Genomic DNA, 19,614 nt, shown 5'->3' on the forward strand with positions numbered 1-19,614 from the left:
ATGCATGAAACTATAAAATAGCATAAAAGATATATAAAAAAATAACTAAATCTGCTCTCTCTGTTTTTTTTATAGAACAACTACTATTGTGTTCAGGGAACAATAAAGAAGATCAAAAACAACTCATCTTTATTTTATGATGCATGCAACCACTGAACAAATCAGCTACAAATACAACAAGTGGAATGTCTTGCTTTGAGTGTACGAATATACCCATTGAAATAGTTCCAATGTTTTAATTAACTCTACTTTCAATATTTGTTAAATATATTGTAATGACTACATATAATAATGCGCCTATTACATACACTCTTAGGTATAAACTTACTGTGTTGATTGAAGATAGAACTGGCATCGCAAAAGTAACTATGTTTGGAGAAATTGTCACATTTTTCATTGGCCGTCCTATTGAAGAATACATCAAAATCCGCAATAAGGTAGGAACAAATACGTGTAAATTACGTTTACTGCTTATTGGAGAGAAAAAACATTTTTACATCATCATATCATTTTCGAGTGTATAATCTAATATTTATATATCTCACATATGGTGCAGGACATCGATGATATCATCACTGGCAACAAAGAGAGCCATATATTTATGTTAAAATTGGATATGACGGTCACAAACAGTGAATACATGGTTTCAATAATTGATGAAAGTGTTCAAAAACCACGCCCGATTCAATCAAAAAATATCCAAACAAAAAAACAGAAATCAATAGGAAAGCTAAATAATGCAAGCAAAGAAGGATCAAAGAGCTACGCTTTCACATCTTCGAAGAGAAACATTCCCGGTTGAAGTGAAATACACGACACTACTATAGAACTTAAGGACGACGAGCTTCTTAAGGACTATAGAAAACGAATTAAGTGGCGGACTGCATGAAAAAAAAAACAAACAGTGCTTCTATGACGACCAAATAAGGGAGACGTTAAGAGATTTCTCATTGTGTTATCAACACCTGTTTAATTTTTTTAAGTACTCGTTTCACTTTTTATTTAACAACTTTCTATATTTTTTTGTCTTATTTGTATGTTTACATATCATATAATATAATTAGTTATACAAAAAATCAGTTTTGCTGTCTTAAAAAAACACGGTTTCATTATTATCACATGTGCAGCCAGTGGCGGAGCCACATGTGTAAATACCCAAGTTTGTTTAAAAAAACAATTGTATGTAAATTTTGTATAATTTTGGATTAACACGATACTAGTCCGTGTAGATCAATTTAAAATATTAACAGATTTTATAGTTTAAAATTCTAGCCCGGACAGAGCCATATTCCTGGCTCCGCCACTGCGTGCAGCGCACGTGCATCTTCTTAGTGTATATATATTCATTTTACACAACCAAAACTTCTAGCGGCAACGTAGAATTTGGCTTATGGATCATGATTTGCAAAACCAAAACTTCTAACGGCGACGTAGAATTTGGCTTATGGACCATGAATCAAATCGCCGCCCGTACACCACCGTTTCTCAAACCTAGACGACTCCAATAGCCAGGGTATATTTAAGATCCTGGGTCCGCCATTGATTATGGTGTACATTTTGTTCCTCTTCCAATCTTTAAGACATACACACAAAGCAATTTGTTCCAAGTAACTGGTGATCCAGGCAAGCACCATAGGCTACAATCTTGTGCATGCACAGTGGCAGTATCATGTTGCGCTGCCTGATAACATGGACAATAAAACAAAAGTTGGTAATCTTTTCCACTGTCTTATGTTTAAATTACATTACACCGAAAGTTCTCATACCCTAAAATCCAAGCTGGAAATTCTCGTCTTCACATGATACTTTGCGCCAAGTGTTGTTTTATTGAAGATTGCTTCGATGTCTTTGGCATTGCCATCGGCCCATCGGTCCACCCCTGCAAGCAATCGGATATTAAAAATGAGCAATAACCATTTCCATTGAATGATAAACCAAGAAAAAGAAATGTGACGATATCTAAGTTGAATAGGGTACATCATTATACTCTCTGTAATCATTCCTACTGCGATAGAACAAAGGCAAAAGCAACAGTTGCAGTTAAACCTAGAATATATATATATAAAAAAAAAAAGAACACAGAAAAACATAACAATGAGAAAAGAAATTAAAATCATGAACAAATAACTTGAAACTTTAGCCCTTCTTTTTCTCCACAAGCTTGTTTTGCCCAAAAAAATGGCTAATTGTTGAACAATGTTGACTGTTACAGTTATGGAAAGAGTCAAATTATGAAACAAAATGACATCAGAACGAACAAAACAAAGACTAGCCCTTAACTTTCACAACAACTATCCACCAATCGCATCAGCAAGCTCAGAAAAAAGATACAAGGACATTTCAGCATATTCATAAATAAAACTGACACTTTTATATATACAAGCATGGTGCACGTGCGTTGCACGTGAAATGTAATTGTCGGTGATTTATTTGAAAGGAGTGTACATAAATTTGTGTATTTTTTGAGTTTGTTTAATATTAACTTTTTTCTCAATGATAATGAAATTTCATGTAATCTATATATATATATATATATTTATAAAAGCAGAGTTTTTGCCAAAAATAGTAAGTTCCCGCCAAAATGACAATTCTAAAAAAAGAAAGATATATATATATATCATGAATATTGAAATATGTGTACTGTAATAAATGATAGTTTCATTTATTGTTTGCATTGATTATATCAATTCATTTAGTTCAAATTTGAAGTTAATTCATTTTTATATTAATTCAAACATACTTTATGTATTATATGTCTTTTATTATTTTTTTATTCAAAATGAAACTAAACTCTATTAAAAACATAAACTACATTAAAACTTTTGCATTGATTATATCAATCAATTTAATTTGTGATATGATTTGAAAAAAGTATTTCTCATTAGTTTTATTAAATTTGATTTAAAAATATTTATTTATCAAATGTTAAAAAATAATAATATATATAGTTTCTCAAATATTAAAGAATTAAATATGTATTTAGGTTGATAGTCGACATTAATATTTTAAACACGATAATAACCATGTCATTGCCTTAGGGTAACACAATTAGTCGACATACATTTATATTTAAGAATTTTTTTCAAAATTAGTGAAAAAATAGTTTTTTATTTTTATTTTTTTACAATTTAAATATCTATTATTTTTTTATAATAATTAGTTTTTAATAATATCATCCCGTGCATCGCACGGGTTAAATACTAATATATATTAAGAACATTGGATTATAAGCAAATATGTTTTTTTAAAGTAACAAAAGTCGAAATAGGTTCTTTCAAATGGCTTGATGGGTATCCTCAATATAATTTGCATATATACATATTTAATGCACCAAAAGTTATTATCCCTATTTTTCTTGTTTGATTTGAAATTTTCCTAGCAAATTCTTTGATTTTGACGTAGCTTACGAACTTATCCTTTTTGTATAATCTCCCAATGTTTCATCGTCGTCGATCTCTATTTGCTTCTTATTTCCTTTGGTGTTTTTTGGCGAGTTTATTGATGATGTATTTGTTCTCTTCTTGTCTTCTATGATGATAGATTAAGATCTGCCTTACTTTTCTTCGCCAATTTCCGTTTTCTGATATTCCTTTCTCTGTTCAAATTGTCATCGATTTTGTCAACACCTTCAGCTTCTATAAAACATATGGGGCCACGTTTGTCTATGAAATGATTTAATTTAAACAAGACTTTGTAGTTTTCATTCAGCAATGCGTCAATGGGATTTATAATTGTGGTATCAGGGGCAAGATGAAGGCAATAAGAAACAAAAATGTTTAGATTTATTGGGATGATAAGAATTATTACCTATATGAAATATATTGTAATATTTAGTTTTTACTTGATTATGAATCTTCATGTAGTCTTCAACAGAATATCCAATAATGCCTCGACAACTTCTTCAAAGATTGTAATCCTAGCAATATTTTTGTACCATCATCCAACAAAAATGATATTTAGGACCATCATCGCTGGGCACAAGAGGTGGCAAAGAATGAAACATCTGTCCCGATACACGAAATGTATACACTCCACGATTAAGAGACGCAATATCTTTATCATCAAGGCGAACTACGAATGATGTGAATGAAAATAAACTATTATACAACCGAATTTTCCAGTGAAACGAAATAGTTGAAGGACACGATACATCAGTAAATAAATCACGAAGACACGAAGGATAATAGGGGAGGTGAGCTGAATCTTGCCAGAATTAACCACAACAAAGTGTAGGGGATTCGTGTAGAAACCTCTATGCTCCACGATAACGACATTTTGGAACCACTGGAAAATTATGCAAGTGATCGATGTCCTGCTCGATAACTTGAGGATAACAAAAAAGTGATAAAATATACAAGGAGGGATTCCCGAAAAACAACCTTGATCTGAAAAAACAAGGAAACCAACCAATACCAAGAATACGAAAACATAACCTACAATGGCTTAAGCATCCCCGACCAATAGACGAACCACCAATTGCACAACATGTGATTTGTAGATAAGAGAGATGAAAGCAATTGTAAAACCCATAAATCCATTTCGAATTTTAAAAACTATAATTACAGAAGCTAACCAATCGGAGTAGAGAGTGTGTTCTCGCAACTCGATGAACTGTCCAACATTTCACTGCAAAAACACGAGGGAATGAGTAAGGAGGAACTAAAGAAGAAAAACCATTACAACATTGAGGAAGATGCGAGCAAGCGAATGGGAAAAAGCGACACACCACCCGCTGGCTTCAAAAATAGAAAACCGAATAACCGAAAGCCATAAAAATGACTGAAACAAAGTACACGAGAGCAGCACTTGGAGACAAAAGCAGAATTCGGCCTAGGCTTTCGACCACGAGCCATGGCTGGAAACAAAAGGCAAGCGTGAAGCGTGATGGAGTGACAGCAGAAAACAAGAAGCCACATGCAGCCAAGAACAAAACGAATTTGTGTATGAGGTGCTGGGGTAAAACGGGAGGCAAACACAGAGCCAACATAACGAGAATAAGGGAGTCAACACTTAAGCACAAATATTAATTTTTAATTAATGATAATGAGTAATTAGTAATTAATATGAGTATTAATATTAATTAATAATACTGAAACCGCGGGAAGAAAAGAAGGATCTTGTAGTCAAGGGCAGCCAACAAGTCGGATAATTAAATAAAAATTAATAATACTTAAAGTGTTGGAATTGGAATAGAAGAAGGGCAATGAGGTTAAAACACAATTAAAACTGGTATATTTATAAGGAAATATAGATAACTAATAATTAATATTAATAATTATTAATAATACTTAAAGTGTTGGAATTGGAATAGAAGAAGGGTGATGAGGTAAAAACACAATTAAAACTGGTATATTTATAAGGAAATAAATAAATATATATTTATAAGGAAATATAGATAATTAATAATTAATAATACTTAAAGTGTTGGAATCGGAAGACAAGAAAGGCAATGAGGTAAAAACACAACTAAAACTAACCCAACTATGGATTTCCTATTGTCACGACTGGAATACATGAAATTTGTCTTAATCTTGTGGTGTATGAGCATGAGGGTGTTAAATTTAGAAGCCTCGACAAAGAGAGTTCTTCGAGCAATATGATGTCTCAAAAATGCTTCGAATGTAGAAAAGTAGAAGCTCGGAATCTGAGACACCTATCAAAGAGATCAAAAGTGACCAAGCGTGACAGAATTGATCCCTCCTTGTCGAACATATGCTCTGGTATATCCAATTTTCTTGGGCATGGGAACTCTTCTTCCACCGATTTCAAATGATTTGAAATTTCCAATTTCCATTGTGTGGCTTCAAGAAACCCCTCCTGCAAACGAAGGATTTCCAGCAGTTAAAAATATCAATTTTTCCCAATAATTTGAAAATTGGTTCAATTTTTATTTTGGAAAATTGATTTTTAGAAAATTAATAATTTTTTTGTGAAATAAATAATTAGAATATGATTTTAATTATTTATGGTAAAAATGAGTTTTTACAAGAAATCAATTATTATTGATTTAATTGAAAATTAAATAAAGGAGTTTATTTAATTTATTAAATTTTTAATAATTGTGTTGGTTAGTGATAACATTATTAGATATATGATTGATCAATTAATTAAATTGATGTTAATATTTGATATTAAATGCATGAAGGATGATCGAGAGCCTTGACCAATGTGTTAGGTGTATGTTAGGATATTTTACTGTTTTATTCGTTTTTTTTTTAATATTTGATATTATTAAAGTGGGCCTGGTTTATGGCCCGTTCCCACCCCATGAGATGTATCCCTTATGTGCCATGGCTATTTAAATGTAATTATTAGAAATAGTGGGAGATCAAGACTGGAAGATGGTGGGCCCGATGAACGAGATGAAGACATGTAAAATATTGGAAGCTCTTGTAATAGTTGCATTTGCATCCCTGCATTCACCTAGGTTTTGGACCTGGATCCATGTATGGCTCACATGGATCTAATAGTATTGGCAATCGATCATCCTTATTTATTGTTGAATGTCATATTATGATATATGCGATATATAGTAGTATGCATGTATGTATATTATAAGATAATATAGTTGCATGAATCCGGCAAACATACAAACTCGTGGCACGCGATTTTTAAGTTAAAATGATGAGACAATTTTAAAATTAAAATCCCTCATTTTGAATATGATTCAAAATTTATATCAAACCGAAAAAGTAAAAATTAAAAGAGTTTAATTTTTTCTTGCCTTCCATCAACCGTGGTTGCATGTTGATTGCTACCCGCGGACAGTGTCTGGCTCATATTATTGGGGAGGCCTGTACGCCGGAAAGATGTGACTTCCACCGGACATATGATGTGAATTGAGTGGAACTCCCATGACTTCGGCTCATATTATTGGGGGAACTCATGGCGACCGTCTACTACAATTCAATATTGATGGGTCAGTTTGACACGCGAAAATAAACGGCGTCATATTATTGGGTCCTTATTAAACGTGAGGCAAAACACGCGGAGGTTGCATAGGGATGCAATTGGATTCTACCTTTTAGAAATTATAATTGGCTGATATTATTCGGGATTATAATTGGCTAATTGGACTCTACGTGCCCACTAAGGAAATACGATTTCTCTTTTTTCATCAGATGGTGGTGGAAATGTCAAAATAGTGGGAGGGAGATTTATAAAATAAAATCCATACTTTATATCTTAAAATTATTTTAAAATAATCAGCAACCATTATTCTGTTTCCATATCAGTATATTTTTCGATTTCGTCACGTAATAAATTTTTATTATTAACAAGCTAATCGAATCTAATTTTCAAGACTGGTTGGGAAAATTGTTCTGAATTCAGAGAAAATGACATACACACTAATGTCAGTCTTGTTGAACTGACAATGCATGCAAGATGGTAGGACCATAGTATGCAAGCTAAAGTGTGATGTGCTCGCTTCTATGTCAAATGAACTGTAGGGACAGTTTGAGGAAATTTTGAATGCTGCTGACATTCGAATGCACGTGCAAGAGTTACATGGTGCATGAAACTATGCACACCACTTTCAAGGAGCTCATGACTACGTGCATGCAAGATGGGGCTCTGGCCCATGAGCGTGGTGTACATATGATTGGGCTTATTGAAAATGTGGTGGGCTTGAAATATGTGATTCCTAACGAGTTAATTGATAACATCAATTTGTTGTGTTTATCTTCCTCATTTAACGGGGTTATGGTGAACTTCAAGTTTAATAAGATATTTGATAGCCTTGAAGAGCTAGTCAATATGCTTATAACTTATGAGATCACCATAAAATAAGAAAAATCGTTGTTTTTCTAATGGGCCTCTCGTCAGACGAAAATGGCCCACAAGGTAAGGGAAAGAAATGTTCTGCCCCTCACAAGAAAAACAATCCCAATAAGAGGCAAACTCTGAAAGACACTTAAAAGGCCTACAAAGCCCGATAAGTTAGAACATATTTATTTCACTGCAAGAAGTCCGGACATAAGAAATTATATGTGCCAGAAATGTTCTGAAAATGATAAGTGAATGTCCGAGTAAACATGATTTCAACAACAAACAAAAGAAAGTTAGATGATCCAAATCCCACACAAATATGGCACGCTAGACTAGGTCATATTTCCCAAAGAAGGATGCACAAGCTAGTGGGAGAAGGCATGTTTGACTTGTCAGACATAAATTCTCTACATGCTTGTAAGTCCTGTCTAAAAGGAAAAATGACTAAGACTCCATTCAATGGAAACGTGGAACGTGCACATGGTCTACTGGATTTGATCCATACAGACGTTTGTGACCCGCTAAGTGTTAGCACAAAATATGGGCAATCCTACTTCATTATCTTTACTGATGACCATTCGAGATATGGGTGTGTTTATTTGATAAAACACAAATCTGAAGCATTTGAAAGGTTCAAAGAATTCAGATCTGAAGTAGAAAACCAGCTGGAAAGAGTATTAAGACATTTCGATCTGATCGAAGTGGAGAATACTTGAGTGCTGAATTTTTGGGTTATCTAAAAGAAAATGTGATTCTCTCACAGTGGACTCCACCAGCAACACCACAATTGAATGGTGTTTCTGAACATTGTAAGCGAACCTTGTTGGACATGGTTTGATTAATGATGAGATTCACTGAATTGCCTACATCGTTTTGGGGCTTTGCGCTTAAAACTGCGGCAATGTTGTTGAATAATGTCTATACTAAGACAGTGGATAAAAACCCATATGAGATATGGATGGGAAAAACTCCCAAATATTCTTACATGAGAATATGGGGATGTCCTGCTTAAGTGAAGCAGACATTGGGAGACAAATTGGATAGTAGATCCACTTTGTGCTACTTTGTAGGATATCCAAAGAACTCTGTTGGATATTATTTCTATTATCCCAATGAAGCAAAAGTGTTCGTTTCAAGAAATGCCACTTTTTGAAAAAAAGAATTTCTATTAGATAGAAAAGGCAAGATGATAGAACTTGAAGAAATTCAAGATACTCCCTCAACTATAGTAGTTGAACCTAATCTCCAACAACCAGTAGTTGAAGTACAAGCTCCTAGGAGGTCTGATAGTGTTATTAGACCACCTGCTAGATATATGCTTCTTCATGAACAAGACCATGATGAGTCTTGTGTTGGATATGATCCAATGAACTTTAAGGAAGCAATATCTGATACTGATTCAACCAAATGGCTTGAAGCCATGCAGTCAAAAATGGACTCTATGTATTCAAACCAAGTCTGGACATTGGTGGATCAACCTGAGGGAATCGTTCCTATAGGGTGCAAATGGATCTACAAAAGAAAGCTTGGGACGGATGGAAAGATAATGACCTTCAAAGCAAGACTGGTTGCAAAAGGATATACTCAAAGGCAAGGAGTTGACTATGAGGAAACCTTTTCACCAGTTGCTATGTTTAAGTCCATTAGAATACTACTAGCCATAGCAGCATGGTACGACTATGAGATATGGCAAATGGATGTAAAGACTGCATTCCTCAATGGAGACATCAAAGAAAAAATTTATATGTCTCAACCCGAGGGATACACATCAGTAGGAAGTGAGCATAAGGTATGCAAACTTCAGAGATCAATATATGGTCTCAAGCAGGCATCAAGGAGTTGGAACCTCAGATTTGATAGCACTATCAAAGAGTTTGGTTTTGCTAAGAATCCTGAGGAACCGTGTGTGTACAAGAAAGTTAGTGGGAGTGCAGTGACATTCCTAATACTTTATGTTGATGATATCATGCTCATTGGGAATGATGTAGGATTACTGCAATCAACTAAAGTATGGTTAGCCAGTAAATTCTCCATGAAAGACATGGGTGAAGCATCCTACGTATTGGGAATACAAATCTATAAAGATATGTCAAGAGGATGCTGGGGCTCACCCAAGCCACTTATATCGATACCATTCTGAAGCAATTCTCTATGGAAGAGTCCAAGAGAGGATACTTACCAATGTGTCATGGTGTTACTCTATCTAAAGCTTTGTGTCCCAAAACAGATGAAGAGATAGAGATGATGACACGTATTCCATATGCGTCAGCTATTGGTAGTATCATATATGGTATGATATCGACACGTCCTGATGTTGCTTACGCTCTGAGTGTTACAAGCAGATATCAGGCAAACCCTGGTCCAATGTATTGGAAGGCCGTGAAAGATATTCTTAAGTACTTGAGAAGGACTAAGAACTTGTTCATGGTCTATGGGGTGGAGAATTGAAATTGGAAGGCTACACTGATTCTAGCTTCTAATGTGACGTAGATGATTCGAAATCGACCTCTGGCTTTGTATTCATGCTTAATGGTGCAACTGTCTCTTGGAAAAGTTCCAAGTAAGACACCGTTGCGGATTCCACCACTGAAGCTGAATATATTGCTGCATCTGATGCAGCTAAAGAGGTAGTTTGGATGAGGAATTTTGTCCAAGAGTTGGGCGTTATTCCTAATGGAGTTGATCCAGTCCCGTTGTACTGGAACAACACTGGTGTCGTTGCGCAAGCAAAGGAACCAAGGTCTCATCAGCGATCCAAACATGTACTGAGTAAGTTCCACATCATACGTGAGATTGTGGGAAGATGAGACATATCAGTCGAAAGAGTCTTCTCTGCAGATAATGTTGCTGATCCACTTACATAGCCCTTGCCAGGGCCATTGTTTGAAAAGCATCGCGAAGCAATAGGATTAAGGGTAGTTGGCTCTAGGGCAAGTGGGAGATTGTTAGAGTAGATGCCCTGCAAGCCAACGGTTGGCTAGGGAATTTATTGACTCAAGTGTAATAAACAATCTTTATTTTAATATAATTTAACTTTTTATGGTCTTGTTATACTTTATCTGTATACCCATGCAAACAGCATAGATAAAGTCCTTGATTATGCTTTAATACAAATGAATCGTAATTCGATGTTGAAACTCATTTGTAAACACTGCATATTCTAAATTCGTTCCTAGTCGATTCAGCCGCCTAAAACAGGGATAAAGGCCGCTTGAGCTCGAGACTAGCATCTGTGATGTTGTGTACTGTGTTTCTTGGTAAGGGCATAGAGATGTCCAAACATGCAGATCGGGTAGTCATATGATGATTATACCGAACAACCCTCCCTCGGACTTTCCAAGTGGTATCAGAGCCAAGGTTTTTCTAAATCGTATGGTTTTGATATTGAATAATTTATTTCTAACCACACAAGAAAATTTTTCAGAAAATTGTAGCACCATTAAAATTTATTTTTTCCAGAAAACAAAAAAAAAAATTTAATCTGCCCGGAACTGTTCCTGGCAGTCGTGTGCGCAGGGACGCCAGCGTAGCGCGCGCGGCGTGGGGACGCCAGCGTGTTCGTGTTCGTGTGCGCAAAAGGATATACTCTAAATCGTGTTCGTGGCAGCGCGTAGCGCGCGCGGCGTGGGGACGCCAGCGCGCGGCGCGCCCGGCGTCCTGCACGCCAGCGCGCAGCGCCGCGCGCACCTGTGCGCGCCTGAGCGCACAGGGGCTGCCGCCACTGCCCGAAACGTTCGGGCAGCGGGCGGCTGCCCGGGATTGTCTCGGGAACCGTTCTGGATAATGGGCTTGAATTGTTTGGGCCTAGGGTGCGATTTTCTGATTTTTCAAATTGACTTTAATAAATAATTATATTTTAATTGAGTTAAAATATATCTCATTAAGTTTTATAAAATATGGTATTGATTTATGTAATATGAAAATATTCATGATACCATGATTTTAAAATCTTTACATACAAAGAAAAATAATGCGTGATATTCTCATAAATATATGCATTAAAAGAAATCGAGGTTGGCTATAGTTGACATGCATTTTAGAATCTTTTGTTGACTTAATTAATTAGATTAATTATGTAAAGAAAAGATTAGAAAAAAATATGATAATGATTTTATAATGCAAGATTGTTCGGTGGACACAATATATCTTGCAAGGGCATGGATTTTGGAATATATAGTTTACTTAATTAATCTATCTAATTAAGTAAATGATGGATTAAAAAGAAATAATTAGAATTCTTTATTCCAATTGCACAGAATGAATTTTCGAGAGTACGGAGAACTCATTTTTTCGGCTCTTCCAAAATTCCAATAGGATGCTCTTGAAATCTATTTTCTTATGCAAGAAAAGTTCGGCTTGAATCGATTTCTTCTTCGTGTATCATCTCTACGCAAAATGTCTTCTAATTTTCTAGTGCAAGTTAGAAGAGGAACAAATAATCCGGTCGTGGACCTGATTTGAAGTTAAAAGAAGTAGATCGAAGAACGTTCGTAGGGATTTTCATCAAGAGCTATCTCCGCTAAACCCGGATTAGTTGGTGTCCAGTGATTTATTCACCAAAGGTATAATTTTTCTGACATCCTATGTATGTTTGATTATGAAAACCATACGAGCGTCCAAATATTATTTTGTTTTTCAAAATAAAATAAAAATTTTAAATCTTCCGCTGCGTTTGGGCACGTAGAAAACCGGGATCCAACAGATTCAACAATCTAGAAAATTTCAAACCATCTTAACTCCACATATGTAGACACCCCAAAAAGTCATGACAATCATCAACCAAGAAAATTGCAAATACACAGAAATAAAAATCTGGGCTAGTAAACCTGTACGCCTTGTATGAAATGGCTAGGACAAGAATGGTATATATTTGCATCCAGCACAACAGATGTTGAAGTTTGGTAAGTTTTTGTTAAGTTTCGAGTTCATACGAGTCAAAACCAGGATGTACCTCTAAGTTTAAAAACGAATCAATGAATCTATCGAAAAGCTAAGATCTATCGAAAAGCTAAGTAGCCTAAGGAATACTTATGGGAGTGTTTTAAGGTCATATGTTAAGTTTGGATTGATTCGGAACGTCGTTTCGATGTCTAAGGATAAATACGAAAAAATATGCTACTAGGAGTAAAATGGTCATTTTACAACCAAAACTTGATTAGGCGTCCTGGCAGTGCCCTGAATACTGTAAAATATAGTAATATGTTTATTTTAAATATTTACGAAATTTTATGATGAAACGTTAAAGCTAAAAGATTTGTTGCATGCTTGGTTTAAAAGAAAATTGATGTGTATATATATATATGCATGAATTTTTATAAATGGTGAAAATATGAAAAGTTGAAGGAGGTTAAATAATTGTGACTACTACGATGAATATGATAATATGTAAGGCCAAGGTTCAGCTGACGGGTGAGAGCAGTGGCGGAGCCAGAAATATGGCTCTGCCCGGGCTAGAATTTTAAACTCTAGAATCTTTTAATATTTTAAATTGATCTACCCGGGCTAATATCATATTATTTCAAAATTATACAAAATTTACACATAAATTTTTTTAAAAAAATTGGGCCACCTGGGCTAAAGCCCGGGTACAAGAGCATGTAGGTCCGCCCCTGGGTGAGAGTGTCGCTGATGTCCCCGTCGTCCAGTACTGTGGTTACATGTAGATGAATCCATCAACCTTCAGCTGATACAAAAGTCACAATTAACGATCCGAATTTAATAAAAAGGAAAACGTATACGTAAATGATGAAAAAGGAAATGAATATGATGAAAAGAAAAATGTTTAAATTTATGCATGTTCATGAAAAGTATTTTATATAAAAGTATTTTCACTGTTGCGTGTGATTGTATATGTATTACTTGTTATCATGGTTAAGGTTTGTTGGGTCAATAGACTCACTAGGTGTGATCGATGCAGGTGAACACGATATAGATGTTGTGGAGGGACTTGATGGTTGATCTTATTGGACTGAAGGTGCACATAATCCGAGGATCAGCGCTAGTTTTCCACAATTTAAATTAAGTTTATGATTTAAGTTTACGTTAAAGATTTTTTTGACTTTTATGATGTTTTTCAGAAGTTTTTGAGAGGATGTTAGAGTTAGTTTTATTTTAAAATATTGCTAAGTTTAGGTTTGGTAAATGATTGACGATTTTATATTTTGAATTCTTTCCTTTGAATTTTCAAATATAGTTTGTTGTTTTATTTTTAAAAATGGTGCAAAGCTGATTTAAAAATACATGTATATGTATATGTATATATATTCGGCCGTAGTAAAAGAGGGGAAAAAAATTTAGTATTTTATAAGAAAAACGAATAGTGGACGTTTCAAGTACGATCCCTTGATCTCATATATCATGATCGAATCTACTATAATTGATATATCGAGGGTTGATCGAGATTCGATAACTATGTGAAGCATATCAAAGAATACCTAGTGGCATCGTGCGTGCAACTAGAGAACCTTTGTGGGGACCCGGGCTCTAACTCACTTCCTTTCGGGATTTATAGGATCTTTATTCAAAAATGTGGGTCAAAATTTTGCTTTTTAACATTAATTCAAATGTAAACACTAAACATAATATCTTTCTTTATTTAATTACAACACATATAATATACATGTCATGTCTTACTACCAACACATCACTAGGGTTTAATACAAACCATAAACTACGAGTAGTACAAATCTAGTACAACATCACTAGTGATCTTCTGCGCCCGTGATCACCACGCTATGTCCATCTCTCATCTCTGTCGTGACCCTGATCCTACCCCACCTGTTGTTATGCACACATACAGACATAACAACAGCCGGAAACTCCGGTGAGAACAAATCCCAGTATAAAACATGTATACATGCTGATACGAAATCATAAATCATGCGTGAAAGCAATAACAATGGCTTCATAGTCTATGAAACCGATCTATCTAAACATGCAACTCAAATCAAATCATGTCCTCACTCGAATCGACTCTACTCTAGGGATCCCGGTGTGAATAAGACGTCACTATCTGTCACCTACCCTCCCAATCGGGGTAACTGTACGTCTTATTCCTAGACTTCGGTCAAGTCTGTATCGAATGTCTGCAATCGGAGTGAATCTGATCCGAAGCGTCGATACCACCGAACATCTAGTTTGGCAAGTCTGCCAATGACTCTCCTATCTCAAAGGCTTGAATATAAATCTATAAACAAGGCATCATCATATCAAGAGATTTGAATATAAATCTATAAACAAATCACAATCATATCAAAAGATAAACAATAATTCTAGTATGTGATTTTGTTGGGAAACTCAAACTAAATCTCATTTGAGTTGTGTCTTCCCCAAACAAAACATGAATTATACCTTCTTGTCGTCGAATAAATCGAAGTCTCGCAGTAGGGATATTGAACCTGTCAATCCAAATCTGAAATGACAATGTTGAGATGCACAATATCAAATCACAACTCAAACTAATACTAGTATAGCTCAATATCAATCTTGATACAATTCGACTGTATAACGGTATAGTTTCTCGCTACCGGTCCATTCAAATCTCAACATATCTCAACAATCATAATCCTCAACTCATAATCAGCACAATCTATGTGTCATATCTCAAAATCTGCATAAGCTCATGCACATGAAAGCTGAAATTCCATACAAATTGCATACGACATCCAATAACCGATCCGTTTACGATTCTACGACATCTATAATCTCAAGAACATATAATCACAAACATATCTGAATTTCCTCCACATGTTAACTTCAAAACATGCTGAAAAGATATAGAAATTATACCCTTTTGGAGCCCTTGTCAAGAGAAACAAGAATCTCAACTTGGATTAAAATTTGGATATGTAATTCTTTCAAAATCACAACCTTAAAGCATAAGGAGTTGAAGCTTCTCCCCACTCTCTCACGTTTTTAGCTGATGGAAATGGTGAAAGTGAAGACTCAGCACAATCAGATATATATATATATGCCATGTGTCTTCATGGAATTCAAAGGTGGATTTCTCGCATGCAGCACCGCGGGTGCGGTCACTCTTTACCGCGGGTGCGCTATGCCCACGGCATGCCTTTCATTTTCTAAATTCGACGACCGCGGGTGCGGTACATATAAGACCGCGGGTGCGGTGACATTACCGCGGGTGCGGTTACGTTTGCACCGCGGGTGCGGTGTCATTTTTGTAAATAATTTCCAACTCTCTGTCCATCAACCACGGGTGCACTCGTTCTTGGACCGCGGGTGCGGTGACCCTACTGTAACATGACTAATTTTCTGTCCATGCACCGCGGGTGCGGTGCTTCTCTAGGCGCGGGTGCGGTCCCTTTCTTCAAGCAACACTTCATCTTTTCATTTTATCCACATACACTCTAGGGCATTACATTTCTCCCCCTCTTAGATATTAGTTTGTCCTCGAACGTGAAATCAATTAATCAAAGTATGTACGAACAGCAGTAAAGTCAAAAGCAATAACAATGGCTTCATAGTCTCCAGATATGATATGACCCAAAATGTCTTCTAATTTTGGGTGATTAGATAAAGGGACCTGAATTTGGAATTAAACTTGCTGGATATGACAATCGGTGAATATTTTTGAACCTTCTGCAGAAAAATGACATCCCAGATTTCATAAAAACCTTGAATAATGATTCCATGGTAATGTTGGGAATTCAATTATAGGAAACATTACAACAGTTGCTCCAAGTATTTGTGTTCGAACACCGAATTTTCTACAATCATGTATATAATTGAACTTGAAATCCTCGTACGAGTCCTCAGATCTCTTCATGATCGCGAAGCTTTTCTTAATTCTTTCTGAACGAAGCATAGTGTCAACTTCATGAACATCGAAAGTCTCTTCGAAAACTCGTCCTCTGCTGTTGGGTTTAAAACCCGACAATTCGTAGGTTTGGAGAGTTTCCGTTCCTTTGTACTTAGGCGGATGATTTGTGTTTGAAACCTTTAACAACGGTGGAAAGAAGTGAAATTTCCATGGTGTAAGGCCATGTCCAAGGGACGACGTGCTTCAATGATCCAAGGAATTCCTCGTCCTACAAGGGTTTCTAGAGTTCCCTTTCCCTTGCACTGAGGTGGATGATTTGGGTTTGTAACCTTCATCAATGTGGGATGAGTTGAAATTTCCATGATGTAATCCGGTGATCGACCAATTTCTCCTTTCCATAAGACGACCATCAACTAATAGATTATTGGCAAGCGCCTCTGTAGTGCTTGAATTGAGGGAATCAAGCCGAATATGTGGCTACAAATGGAAATAAATTTTAGAAAGAGTTGATGGGGCTCAAAGATTGCATCAAGATTATTTCGACAATAGTCTCATATACAGTGAGAAATATTTTCGAAGACGGTTCCGAATGAGGAAATCTTGTTTATGAGAATTGTGGAAATTTTTTAAACAAGTGTGCCTTTTGTTCAATGGAAGAACGCAACCGGTAAGCTCGGATTGTCATCATTTTATAAGGTTTCTTTTGCGGTCCGACTACTTGCATATGATGTTGCAGGCGATGCTGTTGACGAATACCTGGGAATGGGTGTATCGACATCGTTGAAATGTTTGAAAACATTTTGCAGTGAGTGTATGATTTATTTTTTGAGCATTATTAATTGAGGCAACCAACACCTGTGGACGTTACTCGGATAGCTGTTGAAAATGCTGGAAGGAGATTTCCTAAGATGCTTGGAAGCATTGATTGTATGCACTGCTTGGAAGAATGTTTGACAACTTGGGCAGGACAATATCAAAGTGGAAACCAAACAAACCTTCAATCATACTAAGGGTGGTTGCATCAAGAGATTTATAGATTTAGCGTTCATAATTCGTCATACCAAAATGCAACAACGACATCAACGTGCTGGAGAGATCCAATTTGTACATAAATCTTGCAAATGGTGAAGCTCATCCACTGAGTTTTGAGGTAAACGAGAATGAATACAACATGAGATGTTATCTCTCCAATGATATTTATTCATCTTGGGCTGTCTTTGTGAAAATCATCCCTCAACCCATCTTGCAAAACATTGGGTTTTTACACAATATCAATAGGGGGCGTAAAAAAAATTTGAGCGAGTATTTGTTATACTCCAAACACGTTGACATATCACTGAAAGTTTCGTTTCACATATAAGATCTAATTGATTTAGATACTATAATAAAAAGATGTATCATTCTCAATAACATAACAAGATTGTGGAGGACGAAATAGAAGGTATGCTTGAAAATCGTGATTTCTCAACTCGAGATGATGAATACGTATTCACGGATGTTGTCCTTTCAAGAGATCCTACTTTAGAGTTCAAAGTCTTTTTAGAGTGACTTGTTGTCATTCAGCACTGATAATTGCATTATAGGTTTCAAAAGGACTTGATCGAACATATTTGGAGTTTACATTATGAAAAATAGTAGAATTCGAACACTTTTTAATCAAATGTCATTTTTAATTATGTGTGTTTTTTTATTATTTGTATTTTTTAAAAAATTAAATGTAAAATTTTAATTTTAATTATGTGTAATTGTATTTTTTAAAATTATATGCATTTAATTATATTTTAAATAAAACTTTATTGAATAAAATAAAATATAAATATTTCAGCATCATCTATGTAACATCATCTCACCCCTACAGAACTATGAGATAGAGTTATCAATGCTGACAACACCATGAAATGAAGTTACCATCCTTGAACAAGCTCTAATTGAGTTTTTAAATATAATAAATGTTATTTTAGTAATTTGGGTTGTCAAGGAGTTCAAACAAATAAAAATCATGGACTTTAAGTCCCAACTTGGGACCGACTGACATCAAAGTTTAGTTTGATATTTAGAGCAATTTACCCAATTTTCTATATCCATAAAAATTCAAGTGTAAACTCTCTGTAATAAATATTAGTAATTATAAACCAGTTAATACCTTGAAATTTTAAAATTATTCTCGATATCAAGTCAACATGCTTTCAGTAGTTGTTACTACAATTTAAAATAATGATAATTTTTAAAATTCGTCAAAACAAACTTTCGTAAACTATACATAATTATGTTTTGAGTAGGTATCGTATGAGACGGTCTCACGGATCTTTATCTGTAAGACGGGTCAATCCTACCGATATTCACAATAAAAAGTAATACTCTTAGCATAAAAAGTAATATTTTTTCACGAATAACCCAAATAAGAGATCCGTCTCACATATACGACCCGTGAGACCGTCTCACAAATATGACCCGTGAGACCGTCTCACACAAGTTTTTGCCTTATGTTTTTTAAACTTTCCACTACATGGTGCCGGTAGTCATCAGATAATAAGAGCATAATCGGTACATGAGAATGAGGTGGAAATGTAATAGGCATTCTCAACCTCGTTCCCATTTCCGTATTTGGTTCTCCCTTTGAATGTAAATACATATTCTAAAGAGAATGACTTTATCGAAATATCCTATTTGCGAACATGTAAATTTAAAAAAAAAAAAAAAAAAATCAAAACGTTAATCTAGTCACAATCCTAGGTTCTTGTTTGGTTGGGTAGTGGAATTCAACTCCAAGATCAACCACTAATTACATATTTCACAAATCAACTAGATGAAAATAGTAATTATGTATACAGTATTATATTTTTCTCTGTATTTCTTTAACATAAATCATTACACTATTTTACATTTTTCATATGCTATAATTAAATTATACTTTTTATATAAAAAAATTTATTTTCACAATTTTTTTTAAAAAAAATTGTGTCTGATTAAAAGAGCACATCGCATGCTAGGAAGTTTAGGTATTACTGGTTGCACGTTGCTTTTGGACTCGGGACTAGGTAGGTATGATTTATACCGTGATGCGT

The 19,614-nt window shown here is 35.1% G+C and overlaps 1 long non-coding RNA gene across 1 annotated transcript; it reads left to right on the top strand.

Annotated features, from left to right (window-relative positions):
* The first annotated feature begins 4,322 nt into the window (after positions 1-4,322).
* On the top strand, positions 4,323-4,656 carry LOC142541525 (uncharacterized). The gene is made up of 2 exons (XR_012819366.1): positions 4,323-4,494; positions 4,583-4,656. It is a non-coding gene; the product is annotated as an uncharacterized LOC142541525 (long non-coding RNA).
* Positions 4,657-19,614: the final 14,958 nt, after the last annotated feature.

This window comes from Primulina tabacum, chromosome 4, assembly GCF_025594145.1.
Source record: "Primulina tabacum isolate GXHZ01 chromosome 4, ASM2559414v2, whole genome shotgun sequence".
Taxonomy (NCBI): domain Eukaryota; kingdom Viridiplantae; phylum Streptophyta; class Magnoliopsida; order Lamiales; family Gesneriaceae; genus Primulina; species Primulina tabacum.